The sequence below is a fragment of the Pollicipes pollicipes genome, unplaced genomic scaffold (genome assembly GCF_011947565.3).
Source record: "Pollicipes pollicipes isolate AB1234 unplaced genomic scaffold, Ppol_2.1 Scaffold_6138;HRSCAF=7277_pilon_pilon_pilon, whole genome shotgun sequence".
Lineage (NCBI taxonomy): Eukaryota > Metazoa > Arthropoda > Thecostraca > Pollicipedomorpha > Pollicipedidae > Pollicipes > Pollicipes pollicipes.
In genome coordinates, this window is record NW_023596818.1 from 31260350 (window position 1) to 31282751 (window position 22402).

Genomic DNA, 22402 nt, shown 5'->3' on the forward strand with positions numbered 1-22402 from the left:
TGCTCACGGCGGGGTCGGGATCCGGCTGTCGCGGTCGCGGTCTGTCTGCTCTGGTATGGTCTCCACTGGCAAATACAGTTGACGTCCTCAGAGGTCAGTCCAGCTGTTGGGCTGCAACCCGGATGGTCTTACAGAGGGCGACTGGTGCCTCAGCTTCCAACTTCAGCTGGCTTATCTTAAACCTCGTGACGATGAGTGCTGCTTGGCACCCGGTGCTGCTGTCAGGGATGTCACTGTGTAATATCGTTTGGTGGGCTAAGCCTATAAAGTTAATCCAACCTAACCCCAAAGCCGATTACTCTCCGGATTTTGGTCAGTTTGATTTGCGTCCCCAATGTCAAAATTGGTGTCTTAAGATACATTTGTTAGGTTCCAATATTGGTTTCATGCTGTGGAATGACTTCCAATATGAAGCCAATATGATAATTATAATTATGATATATGGTGATGACAATGTTGATATCGATGTGCTTGGGTAGTTAATGATCAGTTCGGCAGACGCTGCATTCCAGCGGTCCAACGTTATTTTTCCCTTATATCCATGGGGGGGCTCAGAAGAATATGGCAAGGGCTTAAGTCAGCATGGGGGACCTCAGGTCACCCTTCCCTCGAAAGTATACAGTGACACCCCTGGCTGAACATCCGATAACAAAGGACAGCAACATCACTAAAAGTGCTTTCCGAGGCAGCGAGTACTGCAACCATATCCCAGGAAACATGTTACCATATCAAGTTCAAGACAGCGCAGGCGTGACAAATCCGTACATTCTCGGCTTGTTAGAAAGTTCGTATTACTCTTCGTTGAGAACGCATTCCTGGTAGCCGGGGTCGACAGGGGCATGTGAAAATAACTGGAAGGTAAGCACATGAGATATAACAACTCAGCCATCTAGGCAGAGTTATAGTTTCACCAAATCAGTTGGTACGCTGAGCAGTCAAAAATGAGCGAACCCATCTCCTGAATATGCCAATAAACAGGTTCTTCTCTGGTTTTGACGAACTTCCTTACCCAGATTTTGGGGCTGGAGCCCAAGTTGGAAGGAACAGGCTGGAGCCGCCCCCAACCGAATAGTAAACTACGCCCCTGTGTGTAGGTCAAGTCTGATGTGGTTGATGAATACTGGTATGTTGTAACTGGAGTATAATTGGGTATTTGCACTAGTTATTCTGCATTGCTTTTGTGGATAGAACCAACCTAATTCCTACTTTATTTGTGAAAAATGTTGTTATGCTTACAGCATCAATAAAAGTATCAAATTGATTTTAATTTGTAATCCCTCTTTCACAAAGTGTTACAGCATGCATGTGGCATTATGTAATTTACAGTAAAGTTACCATCATACAAACTTGGCCTATGCATATTTGTGTATCACATACAGCATGTGGCATGCTAAGTACCATAGCAACTTGGTCCATGATGCTTTCCAATAAGAAATAGGATTCAGATTAGGACAAGTTTCATCAACAGCTACCAAGACATTTCCACTCCTCATAGACTGATGTTGAAAGCAGAACTTGCTCATGCATCTAGTCATATTAACCACACATTTATAATTAATTAGAGTGACTACCCAGCTTACATCACCTGCCATTGAGAGCAATAAGTTAACAGGTGTACAGTAATGTGGTGCACTCATATATACAGCTGCATTAGTTAAAATCATGAGTCCAAAAGGTGTAGGTGTACTTTCCTACCTAACATTAGAGAAAATCATTGCACACCATTCATCGTGTTTAAGCCGGCACATGTCGTAAATGATCTCAAAACAGGTAGAATCATGTTCCTACCTCAAATTTCATGGATTATTGTTACCTTGGCCAGGTACATTTTTATGGTTCTGGATGCTGCTTGATGCGCAGGAATGTTGTGGCCGCGCGCAGTAATGGCGCTGGTGTCGCGGGTGCTGCGTGTGTGCGGCGCTCGGGAGCTCGCCGTCGTAATTATAAAAAATTGAAGGTAAGAGCATGAATCTACCTGTTTTGTGATTAATTACGATATATCCTGCCTCAAACATGACGAATGGTGTACAATGATTTTTTCTAGCGTTAGGTAGGAAAGTACACCCTGACTGTCCAAAATGCTGGCCATGGATTAACTAGGGAAATGTTCTAACTGTTGGAAAACCAGCCTTAAAAATGATACCACTTCAAAATACAGCAATATTAAAGCATCAGAATGGCACCTACACTTCCTGAAACTTTAAATAGGCATGGTAATGGATCTACCATGCACAGCCTTAACATTCTTTCTTTTGATAGTCTTGTTTGTATTAATTGAGAAGAGTTCAGAAGCATCCTAACTTATGAAATTACTTCAGTTGCTCTTGCTCATAGGGAAAAGAGCTACTATGGGCTCAAAATCCAAATCACATGCTGGGGTACTTCTTGCTACATATGTTCAGGATTTTTTGCAGGCTAGTATAGTAGACGCAGCTTTATCCACCTACCTTGGAACTTTGCTGTTTCATGCATGATAATCAACAGGTGTAATAGCAGAATGTCATATGTATCAGTACTTAAAACATTCAAATGTTTTCCTGGCTACTTTTCCGTTTTTTTCTTTGATTAAGTCATTAGTGATGAGCTGTTTTATCACTGTTTTGAAACAAAGAAATTCGTTGACATCACATGCAAATGCCTTGAAAGCATTCCAGGTTGTCAAAGCCTTTCCTCTCAATGCCAATGCAGAGTATATAAGAGAGAGAGAGAGAGAGAGAGGGCGGGGGCGAGGGCGAGGGCGAGGGCGAGGGCGAGGGGCGAGGGCGAGGGCGAGGGCGAGGGCGAGGGCGAGGGCGAGGGCGAGGGCGAGGGCGAGGGCGAGGGCGAGGGGCGAGGGCGAGGGCGAGGGCGAGGGCGAGAGAGAGAGAGAGAGAGAGAGAGAGAGAGAGAGAGAGAGAGAGAGAGAGAGAGAGAGAGAGAGAGAGAGAGAGGAGAGAGAGGAGAGAGAGAGAGAGAGAGAGAGAGAGAGAGAGAGAGAGAGAGAGAGAGAGAGAGAGAGAGAGAGACATATATATATATATATATATATATATATATATATATATATATATATATATATATATATAGCAGTTGAAGTGCCCTTAAACCCTTACCAACGATGATCGGATGACCGAAGAATTATTTTATTGATGGCTCGACTCGTGCATGTAGGCGCAACAATTGTTGACTCCGATTCTCACTTGCTCAAATTTTATTTCAGCAATCGATCCGCCTCGGCTCAACAAAATTGCATCATTCCGGACTCGCTTCATATCCACCCCAAATTGAGCATTTAGGTCCGTATCATCACTGTCAAACGCTCCGGAAACATCCCGAAACTCTGTCCGAGAGGGGGTCGGATGGCCCCGTCCATCATAAAATTCCCCAGAACTAGGCTCAGTTCTCAGAGCTAATGCAAGAATCGTATGCTAAAAACCTCCAAAACAAGCAACTCATACTGACTGGCGTTGGCAACGCTCTAAACCTGTTCTGCGCCAGCCTGCGGTGGCTGTAACTCGTGGTACGGTGATTTATTGCGGTCCGCCAGCGTGGGACGCGTAGTGCCGTGCCGGAGATGGCACGCTCTCGGCTCGAACCTACTATGGTACCTATGTTTTGCCTGTGTATGACTGTAGCTGGTATAGGCGCAAAATGGCCTCAAAAGTCGGCGCGCCCTAAAACCCCAATTATCGTTATCACGGGAACCAGATGCTGACCTTTGCTATCCTTCACGAGATTCATCGCGGTAAGGCGGGTGGAATAGTAATACGATGCGCAAACTGCAGAGCCCCACGTGCCGAGGACTGCGCCGCTTTCGACGAACTCAGCGCTCCGGCCCGAGTCTCCCCCAGCGACTGGTGCGGGAGACGCTAGCACAACGGGGCTGGTGGTGGCGTCACCAGTGGCCCCACAGCAGCTCCGAGAGACGGGCCGCCCTCGCTGATGGATGGTCGGCAGTCTAGCATAACGCCGGGCCATTTGCTTTGACCTCGCCGCGGGCTACGGTTGGGGCTGCAGAGTTGCGCGCAGCGGCTGCCTGCAGCCGACGCGCCGTCGCCCTCCCCTCCCCTACCCCGGGCACGTCTGGCCGAAGCACGTTTCGTCTTCGGTCTGGGTTTAGACTAGATATGTGACACCTGCGCCGGCCTCCGTGCAGACAGACAAGAGTGTAGAGACGGGAATGTTGAGGCGGATGCCGGTGCTCGTATCGGCCTTCAATGGCTCCTGTCAATCATGGATACGAAGCCAGCTTCTGTTTTGGCTGCAGATTTGCGAAGGCAAAGCTTTGGTCCTATGTATGGGTGTAGGGACAGGGAAAGGGGACTGGAGGCCAATGCCCCCCCCCCCCCCCCACCCTTTCAAGGTGAGGGGCCAGTAATGTTAACTGCCCCCTCCCCCGCTTTTTTCAAATTTAAGTTGCGTTTAGCTTACTCTTGTGCCACCGTAAACATGCATACCGATTTACGTAGTTCACCAGCCATCTTCCTGAAGATGCGTCATGTTTTTCGTTCGCCCATAGGCCATTGCTTAGTGTCACAGCCGCGGGGCCAACGCCGCGCGGCCTATGGGGACTGCAACGCCGGACGTTGAGGCTGTTGCTAAGATTTGCGAGCGCGCATGTTCAAACCCATGTTACATAATTTTTCTCAGTAATTGATCCTGACTGAATGCAAGACATAGTACAAGACAAGTCAATAAGGGTTCATATCTTGATCCGGGGCCAACTGCGCAGGTCAGAAGGTCAAGGAGGAGAACAATGTGATATGATGTATCTCTCAGATCTGCCAATCTGACAAAGCTTCTGAATTATGATGTATCCCTATAAGATCTGGCGATCTGACAAAACTTCTGAATTTTATCAGTTTGAAAAGAGTCCACTGAACCATTGTAAACTAAGAGCGCCGGTGATTTATTCCACGCAGTCGTTTAACGTCTGATTTCCATGGCCCATGGACCCCAAAATACAAACAGAATAGGTGTCGCGGCGGCTTCTGGTTTCTGTTCGAGTTTCAAGGTAAAAGTAATAATAAAACGAAGCTGACCTTGTTCTTGTTGACAGCTAAGCTATATCTGGCGATCTCTTTTTGGGGGTCATGATCGGGGGGTTTTGTCAATCCCCTTGGTAAGGCTCTGGCTATGTTCGTGCCTACATACAAAAGTAGATCGAGCCGGCTACGTTAAATAAGGTGCCATTGAATGTCCGTTGGACCAATTCATTCCTAAGACAGGTAGCTTTCCGAAAGTTTTCTTCGGTGATGTGGTGTAAGGGAAGGTTATCCGGAGTCCCGTACTGCTGCAGGTGTCGAATATATGTTTTACACACCGATAAGTAGTAATGCTGATCCATAACTATGCAGCAAAGCTGCCATACGGTCAGTTCGCAGTCAGTCCAGAGGGGAACAGCCGGGCCAGGGCAGTGTCTGCCGATGGCGGACGAGAGCAGAGCTCAGATAAGGAATATATATGTTAGAAGAGCCTCATTCTATGGCGTGGTCTTTTACAGAAAAAAACTCAAGTTTACTGGTTTTGTCACATTGTTTTTGGCAGTTTGTATTTAAAGCTTTCGAATTTGTTTCCGCTTGAAATACTGCGACAAATCTTATCTCTAGAAAAGTAGCCCACGATACCTAGGCTCATGAAAATTTAGATATGTCGTATTTTGTCGATGTCATATTTTGGCATCTATCCTGCGGAGGTAGACGCCTCCTCAATGGTCCAAAATGTGTACCCACCCGTGCCCTCTCGCGTCCCCAGGAAAAACAGTGTTGAAGTGGATGAATGATCATAGGAAGCTGAATGCCCTTATTTGACATGGATGGGTCGAAAGGCAAGATCGTGCCCAGTGCGAGACAGCTGTAGATGTATATATAGCATAGCAACAATGGCATTTAATTATTTGCAAAATATTGTGTGAATTGAGAGCGGACAATAACCTCCATCTCTGCCCCCCTCGGTCAGCGGGCTTACTTCCCCCCCAAAAAGTTACTGAAGTATACCCTGAGGCTGCCTGCCCCCCCCCCCCCCCCCCATTGTTTGAGACGTTCCTACGCCCATGGTTCTATGGTTTCAGGTTTGGCTTCGATTTGCGCACCTTTCCACGGCTGGCTTTGGCTTCGTCTTTGTGCTAATCGTACTGGCAGGCTTCGGCTTTGGCTTTGTCCTTGTGTCATTTTTGACAACTTTATTCTATCTGGGCTTTGGATAATGTGTTAATTACTGTGCCTCTGGCGTCGGCTTCAGGCGATCTTGAATTGCTGGATTGGTCTTTGTCATAGTGATTTTATCATTGCACTCGTGAATTTAATGCACAAAGCGGTCTTTTCTATCCTGGCACACTAATATGCCACACGACTTTCCAGGTTGCGACTCATGCATGCCAGAAACAGTCGGCTATTGTTGAAACCAATTTACACCGGACACCGGCCGGAGAACTTAACTGTCCGAAACGTGGTCCATGATAGCATGTCGTTTCACGTACTGCGCGAAACCCCGATGCTATTATCTGATCCAATTATAGTTTAAGCACACGCGAAAAGGGTTTTGGTTTCGCAAAACAACGGTGTACACTAGCTTGGCCTTGGGCCGCGGGATTTTGAGATGATGGGTTCAACTTAGGTTCGTGTTTCCGAGACCCGAAACGGCTGACTTCAAGGCCGGTTCAGATTCAGAGTCCTGGCGGTGCTGTTCCGGCGTTGCCCCGGTGCTGATTAAGTGCCGGCCTTGGCCACCACGGTGCCAATGTCTTTAATCTGTACCTCAAAGACGGATGATCACGCTGTGTGGCCTGTGTTCGCTCCTGGCTCGCGTGTTGACCGCGCCTGCTCGACGGTGGAACCCCGCTGTCAGGCGGTAGCAAGTGTTGTCATAGCGGTGTCAGGCGGTGCTAGGACGGTGTAAGGCGGTGTCAGACGGTATGAGGCGGTGTCAGGTGGCGTCGGCGGTGCCGGTAGTGTCGAGAGCTTCGCGTGGCCGGCACTGTGTCGGCGCCCCTCCGAGCCCGCGGTCCGCGGTAAGCAGGCCGCTCCGGCTGCGTCAGCTGGAGCGCCCGCCGACTGCTGTCTGGTCCGATCCGGCCGAGAAACGTAACATCCGGCCAGCGGTCACGGCTGAATAGCTCAGAGTTTCGATTTGAAGTAGCCGCTCCTGCTGGATAAATCTTATTGTACGCCCTACTCACCACAATGAAAGTAATACATTTCGTTTGTCGTGCTTTTTCCGATGTATGTCTTCTGTTATGTCTGCAACACGCTAATTTATTAAAAATGTTATGTAGTGAATGCTACGAGGACTTTAACCACACTGTTTAGGCAAAAAGATGCGCGGGCATGGATATTTTTCCGGCGAATTTAACGAAACGCTATACTCTGGGTTTTCTCTCTCCCTTATGGCGTTTACCTCAGTTACTCTTTTTTAGTTTTTTTTTAGGCGCACTTGGTTTTGGGAGAGGGAGTATCACATGCTCTGTTGTGGCGCACTGGTTTAAACTTAAAGCAATGCACTTCTCGGTGACAGACCCTTGCCGCCTGCTGGGCCAATCACAAGCGTTCTTTAAGTTGCACCCGGCGGTTGTCATGGCGACGGCGATTTCGACAACTGCAGAGAAAAAGCATAGTGCTGCTACAAAGCGTTGGCAGCGTAATTTGGACTCGATCATAATTGAAGTTGGTATGCATATCATGTCTTGACGGTGCTGCAGCCACACTACCCAGTAATTGTACTTAGACGTTGGTCCTGAGGCTTCACGAGATGATATTTATGAAATGTGTTTCAAATGTGGGACACTCCTTCAAGCAGCCAGACTCGTCCAGGATCACTTGCAAGCTGGCAGATTGACTCACATTCATGAGGAGAGACCGTCCGCTGCCTCATCACAATCCAGTCGCCGCCGCGCCGCGTGACCACCGGTCAGCCTTTATCAGCGGCGAGATAGGCCTGGCGCGGGGCCGATACCACCGGACCCACACCGGCCGGTCATGGTGAGCGTGCAGGTGCGACGGGTACGCCGCCGCCCGCCCCTCCCCTCCCCGTCCCCGCGCCGTGGCTCGAGGCCAGGGGAGTACTGTGGAGTGGCGCCGGCGGCTGCGGATGGGGCTGGAACAGCGGCAGTGCAACCGCTGCAGGCAGGGGGATGGGGCAGGGTATGTAGTGCGTACGAAGCGGTAGGTCGACGAGACGTGCTAGCGTTAGGTGAAGTAAGAGGCTAGGTAGTAGTGCAACGAATTTGTATCTCGTCACCGCCCATGCTACGCTATATGGTGAATTCAGCTATTGCGCGCTAGGCTTCCGAAATATTAAAGCCAATCGTTGGCGATTTTTTTTTAGAGGGGGGGGGGGGCATCTGCGTCCCCCCTACCATAGACCGTCCTTGCGCCGGTGGCGGCCTGCCGTGACCTTGAATGACGCCCGGCGGCGCGGGGCTGCCAGCTCGCACAGCATGGCGCCGCCGCCGCTGGCAGCGGGCACGCCCGCCGGCGGCGCCAGTCGGCTGCCGCCGCCGAGTGCGAGGGTACGGCAGGACGGTGCTGTGGAGCCCGGCGAGAGGGCGGCCGGGCTGACGGACCCGCCGAGGGCGAAGCGAAGTGACGAGGTGCGGCACGTGAGCAGCGTGAAGCGCGTGGGAGCACGGCTGTGAGTCGCTCGCACAGAGGACCGTTTGACGCACGTCGTGGTGGCCGGTCGGTGATACGTGGGCCACGTGACGCACATCTGCGCCATGTATCACTGTCGCCAGTTAATTTTGTGTGTCATATGTACGGGTGTGTTGGCGAAAGTTATCGCGCACGTGCCCGCATACGAATGCTGATTGGAACAGACCCATTCCAACTTCGTGGTTTGTTTGACATTTGCAAGTATTACCCGAGTGAGAGTCACCCTTTCAAGACGATCGCCGGCTTCACTGCCCGCCGCGTCAGCCCCACCAACGCCATCACGTCTGCGGCGGTTGGCTGAGCCGGCCACGGAGCTGGGCACGCACCTCCCGGAGTGCCGCCCGATGGGCCGTCTGTCTTACACCCGGCCGGCGAAACTGCTGGCTGGGCTTTGCAGCTCGCTCGTCTGCAGAGCTGGGAGCGTGCAGGCCGTCACCGGAGGCTTCCGCCTGCATCGCTTGTAACGCTAGCTGGGTGGGAAATACGACCTTAATGCCGGGGGTTTTGCTTGCGGTGCGTTACTGGCCTGTTGGAACGTGAGTGACTCGACACCATTTGCTCTGGTGCTGGATAGGGAGGGGAGGGGAGGAGAGCGATAAAGCCTGTCTAAAATGCGTTTGCCTATAAGACGACGCCTGTGTCATTTCAGAACACTGCCTGCTAGAATCTGTTACCAGCGTGGCAGAACGGCCATGGCGCTCCGTCGGTGGGCTCAGCTGGCAAGTTTGCCGCTGTCATGTCGACAGATGAGCACGGCGGCCGGCGCCCCGGCGCGGCGCTCTGTCGGCAGACTCCTCAAGTACAGCTTGGCTGGAGCGGCGGTAGGTGGCGTGGTAGTACCGGGCGTCTACTACGCCACCCTGGACGACATCGGGCGCCGCCAGTTCAGAGTCACGTACGAGGGCATCGGGCGCTTCGTTCGGTAAGGATCGGCTGCCGACGCGAGTTCGCCTGGCTCTTTCCCTACGCAGTACACGGCGTTTACCAAAAATACGGGCGGGGATGAATGGTTATGGAAACTGGCCCCACGGCTGTTCGTTTTCGAAGCTGCGGGCCGGTTTTTTATTCAGTGTTTCACAGCATCGAGGCGAAAAGACGGCAGTGCGGGTGTTGCGCGTGCATGTGATTCCGCCATGTGAGTCACCTGTGAGTACGCCGTGCTGTCTCGCAGACACGGAGCCGCCTTCCGCCTCGGGTTAAACCTGTGGGAGTGTGCAGACCCCCGCGCTTGGCTCTTGGTGCAAGGCAATATTCCCCGGCCATGGTTGTATCAGAAGCCGTTACGTCAGTAGCGGGTGATTAATCTCGTGACCTCATGCTCCATTTACAGTGCATATGACGCCCCTCGCGATCGCGTCACGTGCTTTCCTGGTGCTGCCACCGCGTACTCGCCCGTCGTTCGTGGCGTTGCACGTGATGATCGTGGCGTCGCACGTGATGATCGTGGCGTCTCACGCGATGATCATAACGCCACACGTGATGATCGCTGCGTCTCACGCGATGATCATAACGTCTAACGCGGTGATCATAACGTCACACGTGAAGATCGTAACGTTACACGCGATGATCGTAACGTCAGATGGTGACGTCACACGTGACGGCAGGTCGGTGGTGACGGGCGCCACCATCTCGCTCGACTACTGGTGGTCGACACGCGGCATGGACGACACGTGCGAGGAGTACGAGAAAGCCATGTCGGGCTGCCACCAGCGGTCGGCCCAGCGCATTCTCGTCGGCTGCCTCAAGAACGGCGGCCTCTACGTCAAGCTTGGCCAAGGTCTGGTGTCCATGAACCACATCCTGCCCAAGGAGTACCTCAACACGCTTAAGGTGGGTGGCGGGGCTCCGTGGAGCGGGCCGGACCAGCTGCCACCGTCCGCCGACCATGTCATATTCATGCGAAGGAAGTAGCGGATAGCGGGCGGTTGTAGTCTACTTGAAACATTGCCTTGTGTTTTGTGCTCAAGCAGTACACTTTGTAGCGGAGTCCTTTTCCGATGATCAGCCGCGCGTCTTCCGCGCAAAGACGGGCGTGCGCAGCGGCGCCAGGGGCGTTGTACGCGCCATCCGCGCGTCCGCGTGCAGACCAAGGTCTGCGGGACGGCGTGGTCCCAGGGAGTCAGCCAAGAGCCCGTGTCCTGGCCGTGCTGCAGGTGCTGCAGGACAAGTGCCTGAACCGACGGGCCGATGAGGTGGGCCAGCTGTTCATGGAGGACTTCGGCCGCTCGCACCTGGACCTGTTCGCTGAGTTCGACCCGGAGCCCGTGGCGGCCGCCAGCCTGGCGCAGGTGTTCAAGGCCAAGACTCACAGTGGCGAGCAGGTGAGAGTGGGCGGTGGCCGCCGGCGAACAGCCACAGATGCTGCATGATGCTCGTCCAGCCAACAGCCGGACGAGAACTTGCCGCAGCTTGGAAGACCTGGTGAACGATGAGCGGACAAACGATGGCGCGTGGTGACATGCTTTACCGGTTTGCCTGAGAGGTTGGCGTCCAGTATGGGCAGCGGACAACACACGGTATTCGCTGCACGTGGCGAACACGATATCGTCCGCACTGTCGGCACGTTACCCTCCTCCAATCTCTGCCCCGAGGCGATCATCTGAGATGTGGGGTCGTGCTGTCGCCTGCCGCGCCCTCTGACAGCTGTTGTATGATGGTAGGGACAGTCGACAGTGTCACACGCAGGTACTGTTGTGTGACGGTTGGGACAGTCGACAGTGTCACACGCAGGTACCGTTGTGTGACGGTTGGGACAGTCGACAGTGTCACACGCAGGTACTGTTGTGTGACGGTTGGGACAGTCGACAGTGTCACACGCAGGTATTGTTGTGTGACGGTTGGGATAGTCGGCAGTGTCACACGCAGGTTTCATGGTTTGCGTATTTGATCACATCTTGCTTTAATCCTCCGTGTCCTTTAGCAGTCTTTTTCCTCATCTCCTGCCACGCACGTAAGCGCGCACGCACATCAAGCCTCAATGTTTTTTTTCCGGAGATGACTGCTGACTGACCTCCCTGTCCTCTCCCTCGCTTCCACGATGCTATCCCTGCGCAATGGCCTTTTGCACAACGTACTGCATTGAACGGCATGCTAACCCAATGCCGCCGGCAGTGGTCCGTGGCGTTCGCTGCGCTGTCACGCGTCTGTAGAGCTGGCATAAGGCCAGCAAGCACTGGGTGACCCATGGTGTAGGCGTGTGACGCGTCAGCGAATGTGGCTCAGGAGGTACCGATCCGGTCACGACAGGCCCCGCCCCGTCCCGCCGGCAGGTGGCGGTGAAGGTGCAGTACATCGACCTGCAGGACCGCTTTCACGGCGACATCAGCACCATCGAGCTGTTGCTGGAGCTCATCTCCTGGATGCACCCCAAGTTCACGCTCAAATGGGTGATGAAGGACCTGAAGAAGACGCTCGCCGAAGAGCTGGATTTCGTGAACGAAGCAAGGAACGCTGAGCGCTGCGCCAAGGACCTGGCCCACTTCAGCTTCGTGCACGTGCCCACAGTCCACTGGGAGAAGACGTCGCTGGTCAGTCCCCGGCGGCAGGGGCGCGAGGGGTGCGGTTCGCGGCTCCGCTGATCTGCGGGGGGGGGGGGGGCGTATGAGGCAGGATTAATTGAAGCTATGTTCTTTGCATGCTGCAGTGGCGCGAACCTTCTTTCGTAATGTTGACATGCATTGTGCTATGAATGTTACCGGCAGTCGCCTTTTTTAAGGCTGCGTCCTCGCGTGCGCGCAGGTTTTTAGCCTTTACCGACTGGCATGCATGCTGTTGACAGGACGCCAGTTTGATAGCGATGTTTTGATTGGCACTGGGCATGGGGCACGCGACGCTGTCACATCGCTGCTACAATGTTGCCATGATTGATGGTGCGGTCGCGAACGGGCTGTTCTGTCGGGCGGATCACGCAGCGGTGCGGGCGCCAGACGCCTGCGCAGTCTGTTTCGGAGGGCGGATCACGCAGCGTTGCGGGCGCCAGACGCCTGTGCAGTCTGCGTCGGACAGCGGATCACGCAGCGGTGCGGGCGCCAGACGCCTGTGCAGTCTGCGCCGGATAGCGGACGCTTACATAGTTGGAGGGGACTTGAATTATCAGCTCCCTGTCCGACAGCATGTGCTAGCTGGCCATTCGGCCTTCGGCGGTGGGTCTTGACTGGGCCCTTCCCTCTTTGCTCATCACCTGGCGTGGCTGGCCGCTCTCCCCCTCCCCCGTGATTCCTTGACTCTGCCCTCTGTGCTCATCAACGGATATTGGCTGGCCGCTCTTTTCCACCAGCGACTCATGACAGTCTACTTTGGTAATGCTAATGCTAATGCAGCTAATGTCGGCCGTCCGTTTTGTTCCCCCCCCCCCCCTTAAGACTGCTCTTGACGCTCTTGAATTTTTACTCGACTCGTCACTTTGCGCTCATCAGCGGGTGTCAGCTGAGCATCCTGTTTCCTTCCGGTGACTCCTCTTGACTCTCCTTCTGCACATATCAGCGGCTGTCCGCTGTGTTTCCCTCACTGACTGTTGACTCTCCGCTGTTGTTGACTCTCCGCTGTGCGTCCGCCAGAGGGTGCTGACGGCCGAGTACATCGACGGCGTCAAAATCAGTGACCGCGAGGGCATCGAGGCGCTGGGCCTGGACATCGCCGACGTCGACACGAAGCTGATTCGCTCGTTCGCCGAGCAGATCTTCCACTCGGGCTTCGTGCACGCCGACCCCCACCCGGGCAACAGTGAGTGGGGGCCGCGCTCGCGCGCTCGGGCGGGCGCGCGGCGCTGGTGTCGTGTGCCCCTCACTCGTCAGCGTGCGCAGTCACGCTCGCGGGCTTGGACTGTTTGGCTGGATGCTTCGTTCCAGTGGGTGGGTCTGATGTGGGACAGTCGTATTGATGCGACGGTGATGCGCTGTGGCGGAACGAGCCATGTCACGCTGAAACACGCCGGTCGTCGCTCTCGCAGTGTGTTGCTCTCACTGTCGGATGTGTGACTGGTGGTATGCCATGTGGCCGACCGTCTCCTCCGACCTTGTGGTGTGTCATGTGGCCGACCGTCTCCTCCAACCGTGTTGTATGCCATGTGGCTGACCGTCTCCTCCAACCGTGTTGTATGCCATGTGGCCGACCGTCTCCTCCAACCGTGTGGTGCGTCATGTGGCCGACCGTCTCCTCCTACCTTGTGGCATGTCATGTGGCCGACCGTCTCCTCCAACCTTGTGGTATGCCATGTGGCCGACCGTCTCCTCCAACCGTGTTGTATGCCATGTGGCCGACCGTCTCCTCCAACCGTGTTGTATGCCATGTGGCCGACCGTCTCCTCCAACCGTGTGGTGTGTCATGTAGCCAACCGTCTCCTCCAACCTTGTGGCGTGTCATGTGGCCGACCGTCTCCTCCAACCTTGTGGTATGCCATGTGGCCGACCGTCTCCTCCAACCGTGTGGTATGTCATGTGGCCGACCGTCTCCTCCAACCTTGTGGTATGTCATATGGCCGACCATCTCCTCCAACCTTTTGACTGATGATGCTCGCCATGTGACTGATGACATGCGCCGCGGGGCGAATGGCTTCTGCGCTTTGCGACAAATAACCCCGTTGCCCTACATACAGGTCACGTCCAACTGTGCGACTCAACATGTTTCACTGTGTGATGTATGCCTTCTGTTGCATTGTCTATTGCGTCTGTTTTGGTTGGTACCCTCAGCTGTGTGACTCATGCCGTGCATTCCGACCGCCGACGGCCGACCGACCGATGTTTGACCCCCGCCTCCGCCGCGTCCAGTCCTGTCGCGGTGCGACCGGGACGGCTCCGACCGCCGACGGCCGACCGACCGATGTTTGACCCCCGCCTCCGCCGCCTCCAGTTCTGGTGCGGCGCGACCGGGACGGCCGGGCGGAACTGGTGCTGCTGGACCACGGGCTCTACCAGCGGCTCTCCGACAACGTACGCACATCGCTCCCCAACCTGTGGAAGGCCATCGTGCTCAACGACCACCCGAACATGGCGCGCTTCGCTAAACAGCTGGGCGTGTCAGGTGAGCGGCCGGCCGCGCGGCTCGCGGTACCAACACGAGACTTTGGTGTTGCAAAAGGAGACTCCCGCTGTGACGTCAGTGGGACGCAGCCGCGAAGCAGTGTTTCTAAACTAACCGAAACGGCGACGCCCGTTCACGGTGAGGTGGGGGTTAACTTTGTATAAGGGCATCATATTCCAAATTTGCTTTGCATTCTTTTGGCGTATATTTGCCGGTTTTTTACGCGTGGTGTGATGGTTTGCGTTTTAAATGATCTAAGCATGTCAGCGACCATGTTGTATCTCTCTTAAAGTATTCGGGTGCTGAATGCAGTCATGCCATTGGCTTTCTCGCAGATAATGAGTGTTATGTATGCTTACCACTTTTCCACCTGAATGACAGCATATTAACTCATTGTTCGCAAACTAGGGATTCACTGTCGTGTTGTAATGACGGCATTTAGACCTATGTATGACCGCGGGTAGCCTGTCGACTGCGTGAGGGTGGAGGGCCTTCTGTAGCTAGAAGCCGCTGTATGTGAGAGAGACTCCGTCGTTGGAGTTGAAGGGTCGCTGCCCTGGCCATGTTGCCGGAGCCGGTGGCCTGGACCGCAGTAGACTGGGCTCTCTGTCAGAGCATGGTACCGAGAGGAGCGATGTCGCGTGTCCTTGGGCTAGCAGGCTCCGCGTAAGATCTGGGCAACTGGGGACACCAAACGCGTGCAGCTCGGTGAGGAGGGGCTGAGTGAGGGACTCAGTATGTGCGCTGTAGTCTGCAATGACTGGGCGGTCGTCACTTTGTTATGATCGCTCGGTTTATGGTGCGTCAGTCATGGGAGGGTCGGCGGGATTATAAGGAGGAAGATGCCTGCGCCGAGCATAAGTCATCTCAAGATATTTTGCTGTCTATGACATGCCACTCCTGTCGTTTTCGAAGTAAGAAACGGGACGGGTGTGCATCTGCATCGAGAGGACAGGGGTAGACGAAGACCTCACCTCCAAACTGGGTACAGGGGTAGACGGAGACCTCACCTCCAAACAGGGTACAGGGGCAGACGGAGAGCTCACCTCCAAACAGGGTACAGGGGTAGACGGAGACCTCACCTCCAAACAGGGTACAGGGGCAGACGGAGATCTCACCTCCAAACTGGGTACAGGGGCAGACGGAGAACTCACCTCCAAACTGGGTACAGGGGCAGACGGAGATCTCACCTCCAAACTGGGTACAGGGGCAGACGGAGACCTCACCTCCAAACTGGCTACAGGGCAGACGGAGATCTCACCTCCAAACAGGGTACAGGGGCAGACGGAGACCTCACCTCCGAACAAGGGACAGGAACAGACGGAGATCTCACCTCCAAACAGGGTACAGGGGCAGACGGAGACCCTCACCTCCGAACAAGGGACAGGAACAGACGGAGATCTCACCTCCAAACAGGGTACAGGGCAGACGGAGACCTCACCTCCGAACAAGGGACAGGAACAGACGGAGATCTCACCTCCAAACAGGGCACAGGGGTAGACGGAGACCTCACCTCCAAACAGGGGACAGGAACAGACGGAGAGCTCACCTCCAAACGGGGGCCAGTGGTAGACGGAGACCTCATCTCCAACAGAGGACAGGGGCAGACGGAGACCTCACCGCCAAACAGAGGACAGGAGCTGACGGAGACCTCACCTCCAAACAAGGGACAGGAACAGACGGAGACCTCACCTCCAAACTGGGTACAGGGGCAGACGGAGACCTCACCTCCAAACAGAGGATAGGGGCAGACGGAGACCTCACCTCCAAACAGGGTACAAGGGCAGACGGAGACCTCACCTCCAAACAAGGGACAGGAACAGACGGAGACCCCACCTCCAAACAGGGGACAGGGGCAAGCAGAGACCTCACCTCCAAACAGGGGACAGGGGCAGACGGAGACCTCACCTCCAAACAGGGGACAGGAGCAGACGGAGACCTCACCTCCAAACAGCAGTATGCATGTGATGGCGTCTGCCGCAGGGTAGAGACTGGGTTCCGTTGTGTCTGAGATCATTCACGACCGGTGGTTATATCGAATATGAGCGGACGGATCGTGCAAGAAGATCATGCCGATTACGTCACTTTGATATCATAACATCAGCCTGAGCGTGGTCACACCGACCGTGTGAGGTCGCTAATCACGATCCACCACGATCATTAGTCACGTGGTGTCCGTTGGATGGTGATCAGGGCGATCACGTGACATCCCGTGCGAGTGAGACGCCTGCTGGGCCGTGACCGTGACGTGACGCCGTGACGGGGCGGCTCGGACTGGACCAGGCCGGGCGGAGTCCAGACCGGCCGCCCGCACCGCCGGGGCGGCAGCTGGACGGTGAGTGTGCCCCTGTCTGCAGACGAGTAACCGCTTCTTCTGCATGTTCGTGGCGCAGAAGTACGTCGCGCCGCCGGCCGGCTCCAAACAGGAGAATGAGTTTCCTCGGCAAGCGCGGCCCGAAGGCTTTTGACCGCAACGCCTGGAAGACCATGTCCAAAGAAGACCGGGCCGCCATGCAGAAGCGCTGGGAGAACGCCCGCGAACGCATGCGCGAAGCCTTCAACAACATCCCCAATGAGATATTTTTGGTGTTGAGGTACGCTGGGCACATACCTAGTCTCCGGGGGGGGGGGGGGGGTAGGTAATTGTTCACAGGGAGGAAGTCCCGTGCAAGGCGTCCGTTCGTGGACAGACATGGGACATATTGCCCATGGGGAAGCCCCTGACTCGGTACCAGGTTACAGGTAGGCCCGGCACACCACAGACGGAGCATAGGCGTCCCTCGCCTGCGCAGCGGGCGCCCGGTGGGGCGGGCCCACTCTCCATCCCTCCCTTTGACCCAGCAGCGCCCGCGCCTGCCCCCAGACTACCGTCTGCTGGCGATCGCACTGACCCAGCGGCTGGTGCCGGCGCCGCCGGGCGCGACGGCCAGCGGCGACTTCTTCGCGCTGTTCTGGGACGCACGCGGCCCGCGCCTGCCGCCCAGCCCGCTCACCCCCGAGCTGACGGCGTGGGTCACCGACCTGCACTTCCGCGTCTGGGGACACGGTCCGCGCGCTGCCGCCCTCGCTGGCGCTGATCATGCGGTCAGTGGAGCCGACGGCCGTCCTCGCACGCTGCAGTCTGCAGTCTGTCGCACAGGCCGCGGTCTGTCCCGCGGACTGCAGTCTCGCCGAGAGACTGCGGTCCGCCGCGTGAGAGTCGTGCGCGAGAATCGGTGACGCTGCGGTCCGTCTCTTGCAGACTACTGTCTGCTGTGTGAAATGCTGCTGCAGCGGCCGCTGCCGCGGCGGGCGGCGGGCGCGGCGCTGCACGCGCTGCGCCACGCCGCCGCCGGCGATCTCGAGTACATGCGGCGCCAGGCGGCCGAGCGGTTCGATCAGATCTCGGCCGCGCTGCGCCGCCTGCCGCGCTCCGTCCTGCTGGTCATCAGGTGGGTGGCGCGCGCGGCGGCCGGAGCCGGCCGCTGCCGCCGGCCGCCGCCGGGCGGCGTCACCGGCGGCGGCAACAGCGGCGTTACCGGCGGAGGCGGCTGCCGGGTCGGGGTCTCGCTAGGCCTCCGGTGAACGCTGGTGAATGCGGATGCTCCGGCGGACCACTGACCGCGTGCGGTGTACAGGACGGCGGCTAGAGCGCCGCACGTCAGGCGGCGGGCGCTGGGCGGCGCCCGGCAGGTGTACAGGCCACGGAGACGGATTGGCGACCCAGTGCAGCGTACGGGGCTCTGCGACGGGTCACTGTACTATGTACGGGCCAGGGAGCCGGGCAGCCACCAGCTTCTCTTCTCTCGATGGACTGTGCTTCTTCGGCTTACACTGCACATTCTGATGCACGATAGCTAGGAGAGACGAGTGAGTGGTGTCATGCTCGTCATCCGACGTCACCTCCCATCGGCTGAATCCGTTGGCTTGTCGGCGATCGCTTCGTTGCTTCCACGAATGCCCCTGCTAACAACAGCACGATGCGCTCCAGCCAGCCGGTGAGAGCAGGCTGTCGGCTGCGGCTCACCCCTGCGCAGCTGGCGCCGGCTGTGCAGAAAATCAGGCCGGCGCACGCGGGCTCGCCGTCTGGCATGGGCGCCGCTGGAGCCTCTCGTGACCCACCTCCATTTGGTACAGCATGCCGGGGCTGTGCTCAGCTGGCCGAACCCGACAGCTATCCGGCTGGACTAGTGCCTTTTAATCAAGCACTCGGTGCCCGTGAAGCTCTCGAAAATTGCCTGTCGTCTGAGCTCTCCGCTCCCGCCCGGCGCGGTCTGCCGGTCTGATAATAGCGGTCCGCTTCCGCCCGTGTGCCGCCGTCCGTCCAGCTGGAGCCCCCTATCCACGTGGAGCTAGCCCTCCGCCGTCTGTCCGCTTGACGCTTGCCGTCCGTCTGGAGCTAGCTTTCCGCCGTCTGTTGTTCTGAAGCCGTCTGCTCGTTTGGAGCCGCGTGACGGCCCGGCGCCACCTGTCCGTCCGCTGGCGTCCGCCGGCGTCCGCCGGCTGTCCGTCCGCCGCCGTCTGCCTTCCGTCCGTCGGACAACCTGCCGGCCGGTCGCCGTCGGACTGCCGACAGCTGCCTGCCAGCCGTCCGTCGCCAGCTGTCCGCCAGCCATCTGCCGTCTGGCGTCGCCTGTCCGCCGCTGGCGCCGCCCTGTCTGTGTGCCGTCAGCTGTCTGCCAGCTGTTCGCCGCCCGGCGCCGTTGTCTGCCGCCTGTCGCCGCCTGTCCGCCTGCCGCCTGGCGCCGCCTGTCCGTCTGCCTGCCGTCGCGCACGCGCCGGCTGCTTGGCCGAAGCCGCCTACGGTCCTCCAATGACGCCCTGTGTCATCTGTGCTCTCGCCCACGACACCCACTTACGGCTATAGTTCTGGCAACACCTTTATGCTTTGACCTCATGCTCTGCAATGCTTATATCCCACTGACGTGGAAATTGTATGGTAATTCTGTGAACTGGACTAGTCCGACTCAGTTTCTCCTCGCACTCAGCGCCAATGAAAGCAAAGTATCGCTATTTCCTCGCACTCAGCGCCTTTTCATTACGCTTGCTTGCCACACTGACCTCTGAAACCCGGCTAAGCAAACCGCATGTGTCCAGTCCTAGTATGTCGCTAGCATGTTTGCATGGATGGGCGTGTGGGTGCGGGATTGGCTTGGTCTTGTGTGCGCTGAGAGCCAGGACCCAGATTCTACGGTCATCCACGTCAATTGATGACACTTCAACAACGTAGCCCCGTGTACTGCTACTTTTCACTTAGACTTGCCCTGGCATTCGAGTAGCCGTAGAAGCCGTGTCCTGCATATTGTCGCTATTGCTGTCACGCGCATGGTGCATGCTCGCTTGTCGAGATTCTACCTTAGTGGTTTGCTGCTTCGAGGAGGGGCTGTCGCGGCGTGTCCCCCGGCCCGCCTCCGCTGGCTCACCGTCCCTGACGCGCTGCTTTGTGCTGCGCTCCCCCTCCCCCCTCCACCCCAACCCCACCCACCCCTCGCCCCACACACGCTGGCTGCTGAGACCGGAGTTATGCCCGGTGGCTGGAGAGACCCAGAGCCGCGCGTCGTAGCCGCGCACCCCTGCATCCCGCGCTGTGGGCGGAGAGCCTCCACCGCGTCAACCACACTTATCACGAGTGATCGACTCTGCACATTAAGCAGCCGCTGCTTGTAACTGCCCGGATCTTCTGCTCCTTGCGTCAGTTAATGCAAGCATTCAGTCTGGCTGTTGTGAAATGGCCTTTGCACTGACGGCCCCCTCAAATCCATGTGTTCCTCCTTTCCACAGGTCCTTGAGCGCTGTCCTCTCACCGGTCCCACTCATGACCGTCCTGACACATGTTTCTGCACACTCATCCAGTGGACAGGGTTACCCCGCGTCCGTCCAGCGAGGCCGGTAGTTGGAGTCGCTTCAGCGGGCATAGTTAACAGGGGGGGGGGGGGGGGGCAAAGAGGACACGACAGAACTGCACCTGGGAAGTGACCGGTGTTTCCTAGTCAGTGGGTGGGAGCCGGTAATAGAGAGAGGGCCTCTGTAGCCGGGGGTGGGTAGATAGCGCTGCATGAAGTAACAACTACACTGTACTTAGGCGCTTTGCCGTGACAGCTTAAGCTCTGTAAAACAACCGTCCCGAAATGGCTTCAGTTTGCTTTGCAGAGAGGTGCATTACTACGCGAGCAGTACTCGGCTTTTGTGCCCATACACACCTGTATATGCCTGTCGCCTGTAGCGCGCCTGTGGGTCCTACGCTTCCAGGTCCTGGCAACTTTTAACTTGAGGGTATGGAAAATCCTGGACTGTGGACTATGAACGTAACCGAACCGATCCGCGCGCGCTGTGGGGCAGCCCGTGGCCATAGCGTGCCGTGCGGGCAGCGGCCGGCCGTCGCCGCCGCGTGACCCCTGCCCTCCCGGCGCCGGCAGGAACATGAACCTGATCCGCGCCATCACGGCCGAGCATGGCAGCCAGGTGGACCGGTACCGGCTGATGGCTCGCAGCGCCACGCAGGGCGCCTTCCGCGTGGAGGGCGGTGGCCTGCGCTCCCAGCTGGCCGGCTACTGGCAGCGACTCGTCTTCGACTGGCGACTGTTGTGAGTGGCGCGGCCGGCCGGCCGGCCCCACAGCGCCTCCCGTAGGCGCCCCTCTCCCCCCCCCCCCCCCCCCCCCTGCACCTGGCGGTCTTCGTTTCTGTACGGGCATCGCGAGTGTGCCGTTAACGGAATGCTCAACGCGGATTTGGAAAAAACTTATTTTAGTCATTTATCACATTGCGGTATGTCTTCCCAGTCTAATCGTCAATATGACAATAAAGTAGATGCCGTGCACAGTGTGGAGCGGCGGTTCCCTGCACGTCAGCCCTGTTACACGGTACACTGACCGTCGTCTCGTCTGTCACAGCGTGGACTCAGTGAAGCTATGGGCCGTCCGTCACACCTTCCGCCTGCTGGCGCTGCTGGGCAAGGCCCCGCCGGAGATGAGTCGCATGGTGGACCAGCTGTAGTCGTCGGCCATCCGCGTCCCCGTCCCCGTCCACGGCGGCAGCGCGCCCGCCGCCGCCCCTCCCTGCGTCACGTAACGGCTGCTCGGCGAGACGGACAGAACCACGTGAAGCTCAGATGGATGTTCGCCACTCACGCCCTGCGACACCGGTCGCCTGTCTCGTCTGGAGAGGGCAACAGATGGCGGATGGCCGACGCCGGCTTCGGTGCGCAGTCGTCAGCCGGCCGCCGCTCATGCCGCGTGTAGAAGGCAATAGGATGCGTTGTACCTGTACTTGGGGATAGATGACCATTAGCGTCCGAGGTGCTCCTGGCCTTCGTGGGGACGACTGACGCCCGAGGTGCTCCTGGCCTTCGTGGGGACGACTGACGCCCGAGCTGCTCCTGGCCTTCGTGGTGACGACTGACCCCCGAGGTGCTCCTGGCCTTCGTGGGGACGACTGACCCCCGAGGTGCTCCTGGCCTTCGCGGTGACGACTGACGCCCGAGGTGCTCCTGGCCTTCGTGGTGACGACTGACCCCCGAGGTGCTCCTGGCCTTCGTGGTGACGAATGACGCCCGAGGTGCTACTGCCTTTCGTGGGGACGACTGACCTCCGAGGTGCTCCTGCCCTTCGTGGGGACGACTGACCCCCGAGGTGCTCCTGGCCTTCGTGGTTGACGACTGACGCCCGAGGTGCTCCTGGCCTTCGTGGTGACGATTGACCCCCGAGGTGCTCCTGGCCTTCGTGGTGACAACTGACGCCCGAGGTGCTCCTGGCCTTCGTGGGGACGACTGACGCCCGAG

The 22402-nt window shown here is 57.0% G+C and overlaps 1 pseudogene; it reads left to right on the forward strand.

Annotated features, from left to right (window-relative positions):
* Nucleotides 1–793: 793 nt before the first annotated feature.
* On the forward strand, nt 794–21644 carry LOC119106449 (putative aarF domain-containing protein kinase 5; annotated as a pseudogene).
* The last annotated feature ends 758 nt before the right edge of the window (nt 21645–22402 follow it).